At 42.3% G+C, this 13,247-nt stretch overlaps 1 pseudogene; it reads right to left on the reverse strand.

The window, feature by feature from the left end:
- Window positions 1-4,163: 4,163 nt before the first annotated feature.
- Window positions 4,164-4,737, reverse strand: LOC132506929 (mediator of RNA polymerase II transcription subunit 6-like; annotated as a pseudogene).
- Window positions 4,738-13,247: the final 8,510 nt, after the last annotated feature.

A 13,247-nucleotide genomic window follows, 5' to 3' on the forward strand; every position in this document is an offset into this window, starting at 1 on the left:
ATGACCTTTCTGGGAGGGTGACATTTAAGTTAACATCAAAAGAAGAAGCCAGTAACGTGAAGAAAGGAGGATGGGGATAGATTTTCAGGTGGAAGAAACAGCAAGTGCAAAGGCCCGAAGGTGAGAAAGCCAAGTATGTCTGAGGAAAGCAAATAATACCTGAGACGAGTGGGAGCAAAGTGAGTGAGGAGGAGAAAGTCCTGAGATGAGTTTGGAGGGTTAGCCATTGGGCTGGATCACATGGCATCTTTAGGTCGAGAAAAGGAGCGTAAAATTTATCCTGAGTGTTGGAAAGCCACTGGGGAGCTTGAAGCAGGGGTGTGGCAGGATCTCTCTTACAGTTTTGAAAGAGCACCAGCTGCTGTGTGGAGAATGGATGAGGGTGAAGGCAAGAGTGGAAAAAAGGAGGTTCCAGAAGCTTTAGAGGGTTCCCAGCAGAGCCAGGTTCTTCCACTTCCAGCCCCAAACCCTCTGTCGCTCTATGCGACCCGTCCCGTTGACCTTTGGTTTTACACTGTCGGTCTGGCTTACCCCCTATGTTAAAAAAAATGATTTTCAAAAACGTAAAATTTTGACTCGTAGGAAACATAAAAGGAACACAAATCAAAGATTTTATTTAACTAGTTAATTAATGAGGGAACCAATAAGATGTTATGGGCTGCTCAAAAACTGTCTAAGAAGTGGGGATATTTACAGGCAAGTTAATAAAGAAATGTTAGAAGAAGATTACTGAGTTAGATATAAACTGGTTAATGCTCCACAGCCCATAAATCTTAAGGGTTATCTGTTCCACCGGACAGAGATTATTTGCATCTCCACCAGACAAAAATCTATAAGATTTTCTTCACGAAGGCAGGGACCTTTAAGTCAATAGTAAATTGTAAGATGAACTGAGTGCATTCTCCTAGAAAAGGGCCTTGGTGGCTTTGGAAAGAAGTGCCGCCCCCTCTTTTTTGGGCCTTATTTCTAAGTTTGGGGTGTTTTTATGACTATTTCTTAGAGCAGCAATCACTAGGTAAAATACCTTTGTTAAGATGTTTATAGAAAACCTAGGGAGAGACAGCAAAATGTGTAAGGGATGGATCAATTAAATGCAACCCCACCTTCCCCAGAATGAGCTGGAATTCAGTCATTTATCAGACATATATGGAGCCCTGACCATGGATACGCAGAACCCCGGGTGAGGCTGTGGGAACACAAAGCTTCACACAAAACAGTTCCTGCCCTGTGAACCTCACGGTCTAGAGAGCATGACAGACACATAAATGGATGCATTTCAATGCATCGAAATTAGGGCCAAATAGGGACCTAGGGATTGTGTGGGCGCCAGAGAAGGGAGTGGGACCCTCACCCTGGGGAGTCAAGGGCACTTCCCAGAGAAGGTACATTTGGGCTGTGTCTTGAAGGATGGGAAAGTGTTGCCAGGTTGAGAAGCAGGGAAAGCCATTCAGGCAGGATGTCAACTACCCACCTGAGAAATAGCGTGGATGCGCGTCAAGAGATTCATCTTTTTGGTTATGGCAGATTTAAAAATTTCTCCTCCATTCTCACTGCTAGTAGCAGAACTCTAAGATTCTGTGGGGCAGGGAGGGAAGGGGGGTGGAAAAGGGAAGGAGAAGTGGAGTCTCTTGGGCAAGCTTGCAAATTTTTCTTTAAATATTAGGTCAAATTCTCTATAAAAACCCTATTTTAAACTTTTGGAAAGACTTTGAAGTCCCAGAGAAGCAGGAAGTTAATTAGGGTGGCTTTGATATCTTAGGGTATGTTTTAACAGCTGCTTAAGACAGTTTAAACAATAAGAACTTATGTGGTTTGGGATGCGTCTCTGATAGTCAGCTCTAGCCAGAGTGAAATATCACTGCATCTGACAGCAAGAGCAGTTGGCTTTAATTTTAGAAAGAGTTCAAGCCAAAAAGTTCTCTAAAACCCAAGAGAGGAACTTCTAAAGAGGAAGGTTGCTCCTAGAGAATGTGTTTGGGGGTGAAAGATGAATTGAGTAGGGGACAAATAATCTTAACTTGGTTTTTGGAGGAGCCCAGGGGTTGTCCATTCCTGAATACATCTCTTAAGGTGGATTTAACCAAGGCTCTTTGTTGGCACCTGCCATTTGTGAAGGGGTCTCCATGGGGTGGATTAGCATCTCTAAGGAACACTTGAATAACACAATGGGAGTCCAACCAATTTAAAATTTCTGGGGATTGTCAATGTGCTTCAATTAACACTTAATTTGTTTCCCTGGTGGACACTTTCAGCCTTCTTAATTATTTCCTCTGACTCTGTCCCTGACTGGATCTTCTCCACACTGGGGAAAAGCATGTTGAGGAGTCCTAGGACAAGCAGTAATGAGCTGCCCGTGGATCAGATTTCCAGAGATTCTGGGAAGGCCTGCTCTGGAGGCCCTATATGGACAGCATGCCATGTTGCTGCTGTAGCTGCTGGTGATGATGGCGCTGGTGGTCCTGGTGGTAGGTGTGGTGGTGATGACATTAGCTAACATTTGAAAAGTAACGGTTATATGATAGGCACCCTGCTGAGCATTTTACATCCATTCTCAAGTGGTAGGTATTTCACTCCCATTTTACAGATGAAGAAACTGAGGCTCAGAGGCCTCAGTAACTTGCCCATTCATCCATCCATCCATCCATCCTCTAGTTCTTTGGCTTCCATCAAGATCCCCACCTCCTAGCAATTCGTACAATCGTGTATTTCAGCCTCTTTCCCTATAGGCAAAAATTGACTAAAAACAAAGAAGTGGTTTGTAGAGAGCTACTTTTTTTTTTTTTTTTTTTTTTTTTTGCGGTACATGGACCTCTCACCGTTGCGGCCTCTCCCGTCGCGGAGCACAGGCTCCGGACGCGCAGGCCCAGCGGCCATGGCTCACGGGCCCAGCCGCTCTGCGGCGTGCGGGATCCTCCCGGACCGGGGCACGAACCCGTGTCCCCTGCATCGGCAGGCGGACTCTCAACCATTGCGCCACCAGGGAAGCCCTAGACAGCTACTTTTGGTGAATGGGCCAACAGCTAGCTGACAGATGACTGTATCATCCCAGTCAAAAGACAAATTTATCTTCTCAAAAATATTGCCTTGGGCATGTTATACCAATCTTCCAAGGACTTCCATTTTCCACAGAATAAATACCAAATTTTTCTTCCTGGGCAGTACATGCCAGTCCACTCTGCATGTCACTCTTCGTGGGAAGGGTTTGAACCTTGCTTGCTACTGCAGTTGGGGATTGTCTGTGAAGTATGCTGTTTGCTTCTCTAAAAATGTGCCACCACTACATCTTTTCTAAAGAAATGCTTGGATTCATTAATAAAATAAAATGAAATGAAAACAAAACTGCAGGAGACTACATTTTGACAGCACATACACTCAGACTGAATGGTTGGAGAAAAGATTGCCATGGGTCCTTGCACAAAGATAACCTGACGGGTTTTATATGTTCATTTTTGGAGTAGCATCTGCGTGAAGTACTTCAAAACAGTTAGCTCTGTGAGTGAGGTGCATGTGTAGAGGAAGAAACTTGATACAATGTCCATGCACAGACAGTTAGCCTTCTGCAATAATGAACTTTTCTTGATAAATTGTTGTCCTCAAACTGCTTAAATTTTTTTTGCAATATGTACATATCTTCATATATGTATATATGTATATAATTTTTTTCCTCTATATACAAATACACAAGTGAGTGGGTGGGCTGCCCAAGCCCACTGGGGAAAAAGGTACAAAAGGTGCATAAGGAAAGTTCAGCTAGAAAGCATGAAGGGAGTAACCGTCTTTCTTAAATAACAGGCACTTTCCATTCAGAGAAGAGGACTACGACAAGGTGTTCTCGTGTTGAACACATCTGCCATGAATAGGAGGGAGGTACAAAAACAAGGAAGAAGATGGAACTTCTTTGGTGGCACAGTGGATAGGACTTCATGCTCCCAATGCAGGAGGTCTGGGTTCCATACCTGGTCAGGGAACTAGATCCCACATGCATGCCGCAACTAAGAATTTGCATGCCACCACTAAGGGCCCACGTGCCACAACTAGGGAGTCAGCGATCCGCAACTAAGAAGCCCTGGAGCTGCAACTAAGGAGCCTGCCTGCCACAACTAAGACATGGTGCAAATAAATAAATATTAAAAAAATAAAAACAAAGGAGAAGAGAAGGCACATCAGCTTCTCTTTCGTCCTGCACTCACAGGCATCTTGCTTGTTCTCAGGGAGCCTTTTGTGCTCACTGTCTGTGGGATGTTCTTTGGGGTATCCACCTTCGATTTTACACCTTTGATGGTAGGTTCTGACTCCTTCTTTGTCCCCTCTACTAGGCTAGGTTTTTCTCTAGATCTTGGCTGCACGAATTTGGGTGGAAAATTTTGTCTAAGTTCCACATGTTGTCTCTGGAAAATAGAGCTTGTTCTTCTTTTCTTTGGATTTAGGTTTGGCTTTATCTTTTTTTTTTAAGCGGTCCTTGAAGTACCATCAATAATGTACAGGTGGATGATACTGACAGGATGATATGGCTCCATCAAAAGCACACTGAATTCTGCCCACTGCAGTGAGCATATTGGAGTTCACAGCTGATCCCAAGTCTCTTGCCTGAGAGCTCATGCCAGCTGTAACTTGTTAGCAATCAGCTAGTGGGATGATGTGGGTAGGGGGCTGCCCCTGCTGCTTCCAGGAGCTGAAAAGAATAGGCTCTTGGGCATGCAAAAGGATGTTCCATCTTTCCCACGTCAATCGTCTCATTTAAGAATTCTGGTGTTTCCAAATTTCCAACAGATATTAATCTTCAGGATTCAGAGATGAGAAACCAGAATTCCCAGGAATTCTTAGGAATTCCCCAAATCCTAAGTGATTCTTAGAGGACTTCAATGTTCTTCACATTCTTTACTTATGATCCTGAATATCTAAGAAAATGTATTTAATAAATAAGAAACATTAGGTTTAGTAGTATTTGCAAGGAACTATAGCCTGTAGTAAACATTCAAATGCTTGAAAATGCCAGTAAATATTATTAGGTAGTATTTAAATAATGTAACATTGGATGTCCCAGCAAGTTTAACAGCACAATAGAATCTCATGTTGAAACTGCCAATTTAAGAACTACTTTACTTCCAAAACTTTTTATTTTTTAGTATACTCATAGAATTTTTAATAAAGTATATATGCATATAAATTTATTACTGTTACTTTTTTCCCCCAAACAACTCACCATTGACAGCTAACAGGACAATGAACACACACTTATAACATGGCAACAGCTACAAAGAAAGATCAGCTGACTGGATGGGAACAGTTTCCCTCCAACATGAAGCTGGTCCACTTTCCTGAAATGTTGGCCTCAACCCTTGGCTGCTTGTGTCTGCTGTTTGCTCTTGCTTTCTACCTGATGTCAGTGGATTCCTTCAAACGTCTCTTAGTTGATTATTAGGCTTTAGTTTTCTCAATGTAATTGTAATATTTTCCCCATTTTCTCAATTTCTTGACCAACTTTTGTTGGGGTTTGGGATTCAGAAAAAACATAGTGATGTCTAGAGATATGTTGGGAAGAAATTCCCTCATGGAAACACTGAAGTTTTCCAATGTTAGTTTCTCTATTCTGTCCACTTCCTTATTATATGTCCAGTCTTGGAAGGGATCATTCTTTCTGGGAGCAATCCAGGACACCACCACTCTTCAAAATGGGGACTGCAAAGTGGGAACTGTCAACTCAAAAATCTCCAGTAGCCGATCTTGGATATTCACCCTTGCCGTTACTCAGTTGTGTTTGTGGGGTCTTCCTCCAGTCAAAATGCAAAAGCTGAACCACAACAGGCAGGGGAACTTCATAACTGGAATGGGTTAGTGTATAGCATCCATCTGGAAGCCCTGTGGGTCTTTGATGAAAATGGCTACATTCAAGCTATGTTGAAAACCTTGATGTCGGTTACCTCATTTTTCATGGAGTATAGAATAAAGATATGGTGAAGAGTAAGAGTGTCAGACCACCTGAGATGAAATCCTGGCCCCAACTAGTTGTGGGACACTGAGCAGTTTGCTTAACTTCTCTAGACCTCAGTTTTCTTGTCTGTATCAACCTCACAGATCTTTGGGTATATAAGGATTTAATGAGATAACCATTACGGTGGGTGTAAAGATGAAATGAGACAATGCGTATTACAGTGCCCTGGCACGTGCTAACTATGAACTCAGAGGACCCTGCTGTTGTGTTTTGTTTTGTTTTTTCCGGGAAAGAGCACATGCGGTTACTGAGAACACATCTTGCCAGCACTTCCATTCATTATCCAGAGGTCTAGGTGCCCGTGGCGAGGTGACAGGCAGGGCTGGTTATGGTTCAGAGCCCTGCGGTCTGTCTCGGCTCTGTACATTTCTCCAGTGTTGTTGCTATGCTCAGGCTGAAGCCCTCAAACCATGTCCAAAAAATGGTGCTGGGAAAGGATCTTACGTCTGCTAACTCTTCATCTTGACCCATTATAGGACTTCCAGGGGCAGTATCGGACTTAAGCATTGTTATGAAGGCACCAGCAGGGGACGGGCTGAAGAGATCAAAGTCTGGGCAGCCTTGAGGCCAATTAGAGAGCAACGCATGCCCCGGCGCCCAGGGCAGACCACCAGGGTCTTCTGCCCATGCTCTTCTTGCATGTTTTAGGCTGTTGGTACAGGTTTTATAAGAGAAAGGGCCACCTGGGAAGAGTTTGTCTTTCTGAATTTATCTTAAAAAGATATAGGACTCTCAGATATGGTCACAGAATCTGATGTCAGAGCCCCTTGAGTAGTTTGTTATGGGGCAGTCAGTAAACAGTTTGCACTGGAGTATAGTAGAAGGTTCTAGGTTAAGAGTATTAGTGTAGACTTTAGCATATCTAAGTTTAAAAAACACTTCCTTCTTTTACTAGCTGTGTGACTGAATGAGTTACTTATTATCTCTCAGGTTCTGTTTCCTTGGTTATAAAATGGGGATAATAATTGTACCTACCTCATGAGGTTATTCTGAGGATTATATAAAATATGTTACGAGCTCTCAAGACAGATCCTGGAACACAGAAAACCCTCCAGAAATATTAGCTTTTTAAAATTATTACAGTTGAGTCAAGGAAGTGTACAAATCCTCCTTGACATACACAAATGTTGCATTCCTGAATGGATCAAAAGGAATTTTCTCATAAAAAATATGGTAAAGCAGGGAGTGAGATGAGTTTAGTCACCCTTTGGGACATAGTTTTCTACTGTCCTGGCCTATATGCATTCACACAGCATGGTGTTCTGGACGTGGGCAGCAGGAGAGGCGGAGTGGGGTGAATGAGAAGTAGGGAGGAGTAGAAGGACCCTCTGAGTAGGATGTGGACGAGGGAACTGTAGGTGGTGGGATGCCTTCTCAGCACCCCCAGAGGCTGATGGCTGGGCAATCTCCTTCAGCCTTTTCTTATCAGTTCTTTAACTTATTCCAATCCTGGTCTAGTCAAGATCGTTAAAAGAGATTCTTGAGTGGTCGTTCATGAATAAGGCTTTTAAACAGCACCCCAATTCACCACCTGCAATGCCTTGTTAGCAAAAAATGTCTTTGAAAGACCCAGTTTATCAGCAGTTGATCAAATCAATACCAGTGATGAGACCTCAGGGAATGCAAACATCACCTTTCTCAAGGGCTAGATGGAACATTATTCTCCAACGATGTTCTGACCAGGTTCTGGAAGAGATGGAGAATCCCAAAAGACCTCATTTTCTGACCCATCCTTACATTTCTGATCCATTAGCTTTTCAAATGAAATCAAAAGAAATGTGACACTAGAAGCTTCCAGGGCCTTTTTCTCAGACTACATCATGAACACTGCTGAGCTGTTCCCACCACTCGAAGAACATGCAATCAGTAGTCTCTGGCTATAGACAGCTCTTAGGATGTCTTCCCAGATCCTGATGGACTGCCACCCCCAGAGGGAGGGAGGGATTCCCAGCACCCATGTATATTGTATGACCTCCCCCTTCCTGGAATGATTTCTGATTTGGTGCTTGCATGATAATAGTAAAGTTCACAGTAATAATAGGAGCTATTTTGAGTGCCTTCTCTGTGTCAGGCACATCACTAGATACTTAACATTATTTCCTTTAAACCTCAAAACCAGTTAAGTATCAATATCCCTAGTTCAAAGATGAGGATAGCGGCTTGGAGAGGATCATTCTTTTCCTGCTAAAAATCAATGGAATTGAGGTTGAAACCTGGGGCTGTTTGACTCCAAGCCCTTTCCTTTTGACTGCTAAACAGTGGCTTAAATGGATATGGCCATAGCATCAACTCATTTTCAATGATCAGAGCAACATGTAGATGTGTAAGCTGGGTGACCCTCTTCTTGATACCAGCTGTGCCCTGACAGTTTATGCTGATTATAAATCTCTCTTGGTTCTCTTTCTAAGACAGATATTACACCCTTATTTTGGTCTCCTGTCTGCAGCACTGTCAGCTCTTGCCTTGGGTTTATGATAGATGTTTTTCAGTTGGCATTATAAACTTGTCATTATTGGTTGAGAATTGACCCTGGAATCAGATTCAAACCACATTCTTACTACTTACTAGGTCTGTGACCCTAGGAAGTGGCTTAATTTCTCTCAGCTCTTGCATCTATAAAGCGGGGGCAGTAACAGCACCTAACTCATAAGACTATCTCGAAAAGGAAATAAGGTAGAGTGCTTTGGAGAGCAAATGCTTCATAGACTTGTGGTTGCCAAGAGGGAGGGAGGTGGGGGGTGGATTGGGAGTTTGGGATGAGCAGATGCAAACTATTATATGTAGGATGGATAAACAACAAGGTCCTACTGTATGGCACAGGGAACTATATTCAATATCCTGTGATAAACCATAATGGAAAAGAATTTTAAAAAAGAATATGTGTGTGTGTGTGTGTGTGTGTGTGTGTATAACTGAATCACTTTGCTGTACAGCAGAAATTAACACAACATTGTAAATCAAACATACTTCAATAAAATAAAATTTTAAAAACCTCTGTCAAATAAAAAACAAAACAAAACAAAGAAAGAGCAAATGGCTCATGTTAGGTGCTTAATAGAATTATTCAAACTTGGGAGCATTCCCTGGATATTACTTATAACTAACAAGTTTACACACTGCACATTACAATCTCTCATTCCCTGCCTTGGTTTGATTTTTAGACAAATATTTATCGAGTGTTTACCATATGCACACACTGTACTGAGGGTCATGGACACAGAGAAGAATGAAACACCGCTGTGGCTGCCCTCAGGAAATGGATGGTGTGGTGGAGTAGACACACTATAAACATACCTGCAGCGTCACGTGCTGAGAATGCAGGGTTCATGAGGAGCCTGGCAGAGAGGAGCATGGTTAATCTGGCTGTACAAGAAAGGAAGAGCAGGGCTTCCCTGGTGGCGCAGTGGTTGAGAGTCTGCCTGTCGATGCAGGGGACGCGGGTTCGTGCCCCGGTCCGGGAAGATCCCATATGCCACGGAGCGGCTTGGCCCGGTGAGCCATGGCCGCTGAGCCTGCGCGTCCGGAGCCTGTGCTCCGCAACGGAAGAGACCACAGCAGTGAGAGGCCCGCGTACCGCAAAAAAAAAAAAAAAGGAAGAGCAAGAGTTAGTTACACGCAGAAAGATGGGAAAGGAGTTCAACGCAGAGATGTAAAAGGACACGGAGGTGGGAAATGACAATATGAGTGTTTTTTAAAAAAATGATTTTATTGAGTATAGTTGATTTACAAAGTTGTGTTAATTTCTAGTGTATAGCAAAGTAATTCAGTTATACATATATATACATTCTTTTTCATGTCATTTTCCATTATGGTTTATCACAAGATATTGAATATAGCTCCCTGTGCTATACGATAGGAACTTGTTGCTTATCCATCCTATGTATACTAGTTTGCATCTGCTAATCCCAAACTCCCAGCCCCTCCCCACCATGAGTGATTTTTTGATGTTAGAATATATATTTTAAGCTAGGAAATGAGGCTGGAGACCAATGTGAAGGCATGGACTCTGTTCTGTAGGTCATTTAATGGGGAAATTGCAGGGTGGAGGGCGGGTTTAAGAGGAGTAGGGCAGAGGTAAGGACTGGAGCAGGGAAATTAGGTGGGAGGCTATTAAGAGACAAAATGGCCCAGACTAAAGTGGTCAGGGTAGGATGGAAAGGAAGGGAGGAATTAAAGACATATTCAGAAGGTGAGATTGCAGGACCCGTAATTGAATGGAGATGGAGAGTGGGAGGGAAAGGAGTCTTGGACGATTACCCTTCACTGTGGTAAATCCTGAGTGAATGCACTCCCTCCGCTGGCAGTTTTCATTCTAGAGGGTAATTCTTTTCCCGTGCTTTCAGAAGGATCAATTAGACAATCGTATATGCTTCTAATGTCCAGTAGAGAAACTACCTGAGGAATTGAAGCCAGTTCTAAGCAATCAACTTTAAAAAGTCAGCAGAGAGATGATAGCACTTAGCGTCTCTTCATCTCAGTTTCCCAATCTGTAAAAGCAGGGCTTGCTTCACTGGATTGACATAAGGATTAAATGAGCCAAAGCTTTCATAACAGTGTCTACCATCAAGCAAGCACTCAAAACATGTGAGCTGTGGTTAATATTATTGTTGTGACCATGATTCATTTTATAGCACAGCCTCCTGAATCTCACTACCTAGGTTCAAATCCAAGCTCTGTGCAAAATTGATTAAAACATTACTTAACCTCATTAAGTCTCAGTTTCTATTATGGGAACAATAATAGATGGTAATACAAAAAGTGCCTATCTCATAGGCTTGTGTGCAGATTGAATGATGGACTGTATATTTGATATGTAGCATGGGTCCTGGCATATAGAAAGAAGTCAGGAAATGTAAGCTACTGCTGTATTTCTTGGTGTGTGCTAGGCATTTCTGTGTATGCGCTGTAATTTCCTTTTCCCTGTATCCAGTTCAATAGGTAGGTGACATGACCCCCACATTACAGATAAGAAAATTGACACATGGGGAGGTTAAATACTTGTCTAAATTCATATACTGCTGTAGCTGAGCTGATATATGCTATTCTATTAGAACACCTTGATGCTTTTAGAATCTTCAGGAAGTTCCTTTAGGCCCATAGCAAAAGGAGTTTTCAGTTGCATCCAGTTCATGTCTATATTGATTTCTACCAGAAGGGAATTAGAATCATCATGAAAAGTTAGAGCTCGAAGTAACTTTATTGAGTATCTGGAAAGGTGAATTGCAATCCTGTGTTAGTCCCCCTGTTGTTAAAAGTAAAACAAAATAAACAACAACAACAAAAATCCAATATATAAAACTTATGCCAAAAGCCAATATGAGAAACAGGTACTTGTGGACCTCTGCTGCCGGGAGGAGAGGTGAGGAGGTCAAGCCTTTGCCCTCACCTTTTCTAAAGGGCTCCACAAAGCTCCAAGGAACACACTTTGAAAACCACTGATCAGAAAACTCCTTCTTTGACTGATGAGGAAACCGAGGGTAAAGGAGTAACATGATTTTTCAATGTCAGACACCAAAGACTCACTGAATCCAAAGTTAGCAATTCCTCCTGTGGTTGTCCCAGCTGCTTAGTCACTGGTGTTGCCCCCATGTTCTCCACAGCCACTGGCCTCCCGCCCCCCAGTATACTCTGCAGGGCCATGATGAAGTTTCCCAGCAACTTCTTTGTCGGTGAAAGCCTACGTTAACGTTCAGAGTAGTGATACTTCATTTCTATTTTATATTTTTCTGTGCTTTCCAAATCTTCTATAATAAATATGTATTACTTTTATAATCAAAAAGAAAAAATTCTAAAATGTAAAGTTGGTTAACAGGAAAGAGGTGATTTGTATGCCAACCAGCGAGTAATCCCAAGTTTGTGGACTTCTCTTGTCTTTTGTTTTCTCTGAGTGACTTACTGCAATGGCTTTGGATTGGGTCGGGGTCGGGGGTGGTTGTCCCAAAGAGATATGGCGCTATTCTGTGAAGGTGAGCTTGCTTTCTATTTGTTTATTTTTAATGCTGCCCCAAATAAGGCCAAGCGTTAGAGACCTTCCTTCATCTGTCTCCAATCCATCCCTCTAACATCATGCCCCTTAATTCTAGCCCCAAATGGCTAATTGCCCAGCAAAACAGACCAAGCCATTCCTGCCTCTCTGTTTTTGTGCACATAATTCCCTCTGTCTACAAAAACCTTTTTCCTCTCTCTCTGCTTATCAAGGTACTGCTATTGCCTTTCAAAGGCTTATACATATCACATCCACTTCACTCATTCGCTGATTTATTCATCCAACAACAAATATTTATTAAATGCCTCCATATACTAGGAACTGACTCTTCTAGGCCCTGGGGCTAGGATGGCGAACAGAGTAGACATGATCTCTGCAATTACAAAAATTAATCGTCAGTGACAGACAGATATTGAACAATTAAACATATGAATTCACAAACCTATCTATCTACCCATCCATCCATCCATCTGATTTCAAAAGGTGATAGGCGCTTTGAAAGAGAATACCACGACGGTCCTATTTTAGAATGAGTGGTCAGAAAGCCTCTTCGGAGAAGCTACCTTTAAGCTGATACCCAAAGGATAATGTAGAAGGTTTGGGAATGGTAAAGGAAGAGCATTTTAGGCAGAGGAGACCCTCAGTTAAAAGAGTTGGAATAACTTAAGGAAGCCTAGTGAGGCTGGAGCAGAGTGAATGACCCAGGACCACCCAACATACGATCTTACTTTCATATTTTGTTTATTATCTGTCTTCCTCCCCTGGAGTGTAAACTTCATGAAGGAAGGTGTTTTTGTCTGATTTGTTCACTTCTTTATCCCTAGTGCTTAAAACAGTGCTTATATGTAGTAGGCACTCAAAAAAATATGTTTGAGTGAATGAATAGAGGACAACAAAAGGAAACTAGAGAGGTAGGCAAGGATGAAATAATATAGGGCCAGTGGGATAGGATAGGTACTTGGATTTTATTCTACTTGAAGTAGCAAGTAACAGCTACTTTAACACAAGAATTATATGATCCAATATATGCTTCTAAAGGCTTACTCTGACTTGAGTGGAAAAAGAAGTAGAGGTCAGCAGATGGAGAATCAAATTAACTTAAAGGGCTATTGCAGTAACTTGGTGGGAGGGATCATGTTGCTGGCACAGTGTAGATAGAAAGGGTGAATTTATGATATATTTTAGAGGTAGGAATAATAGCTTGCTGATGGATTTTGTGGCGGACGCTTCAGATTGATTTCCCAATCCATTCTCCCCTTCTTCCTTACT

This window comes from Lagenorhynchus albirostris, chromosome 16, assembly GCF_949774975.1.
Source record: "Lagenorhynchus albirostris chromosome 16, mLagAlb1.1, whole genome shotgun sequence".
Lineage (NCBI taxonomy): Eukaryota > Metazoa > Chordata > Mammalia > Artiodactyla > Delphinidae > Lagenorhynchus > Lagenorhynchus albirostris.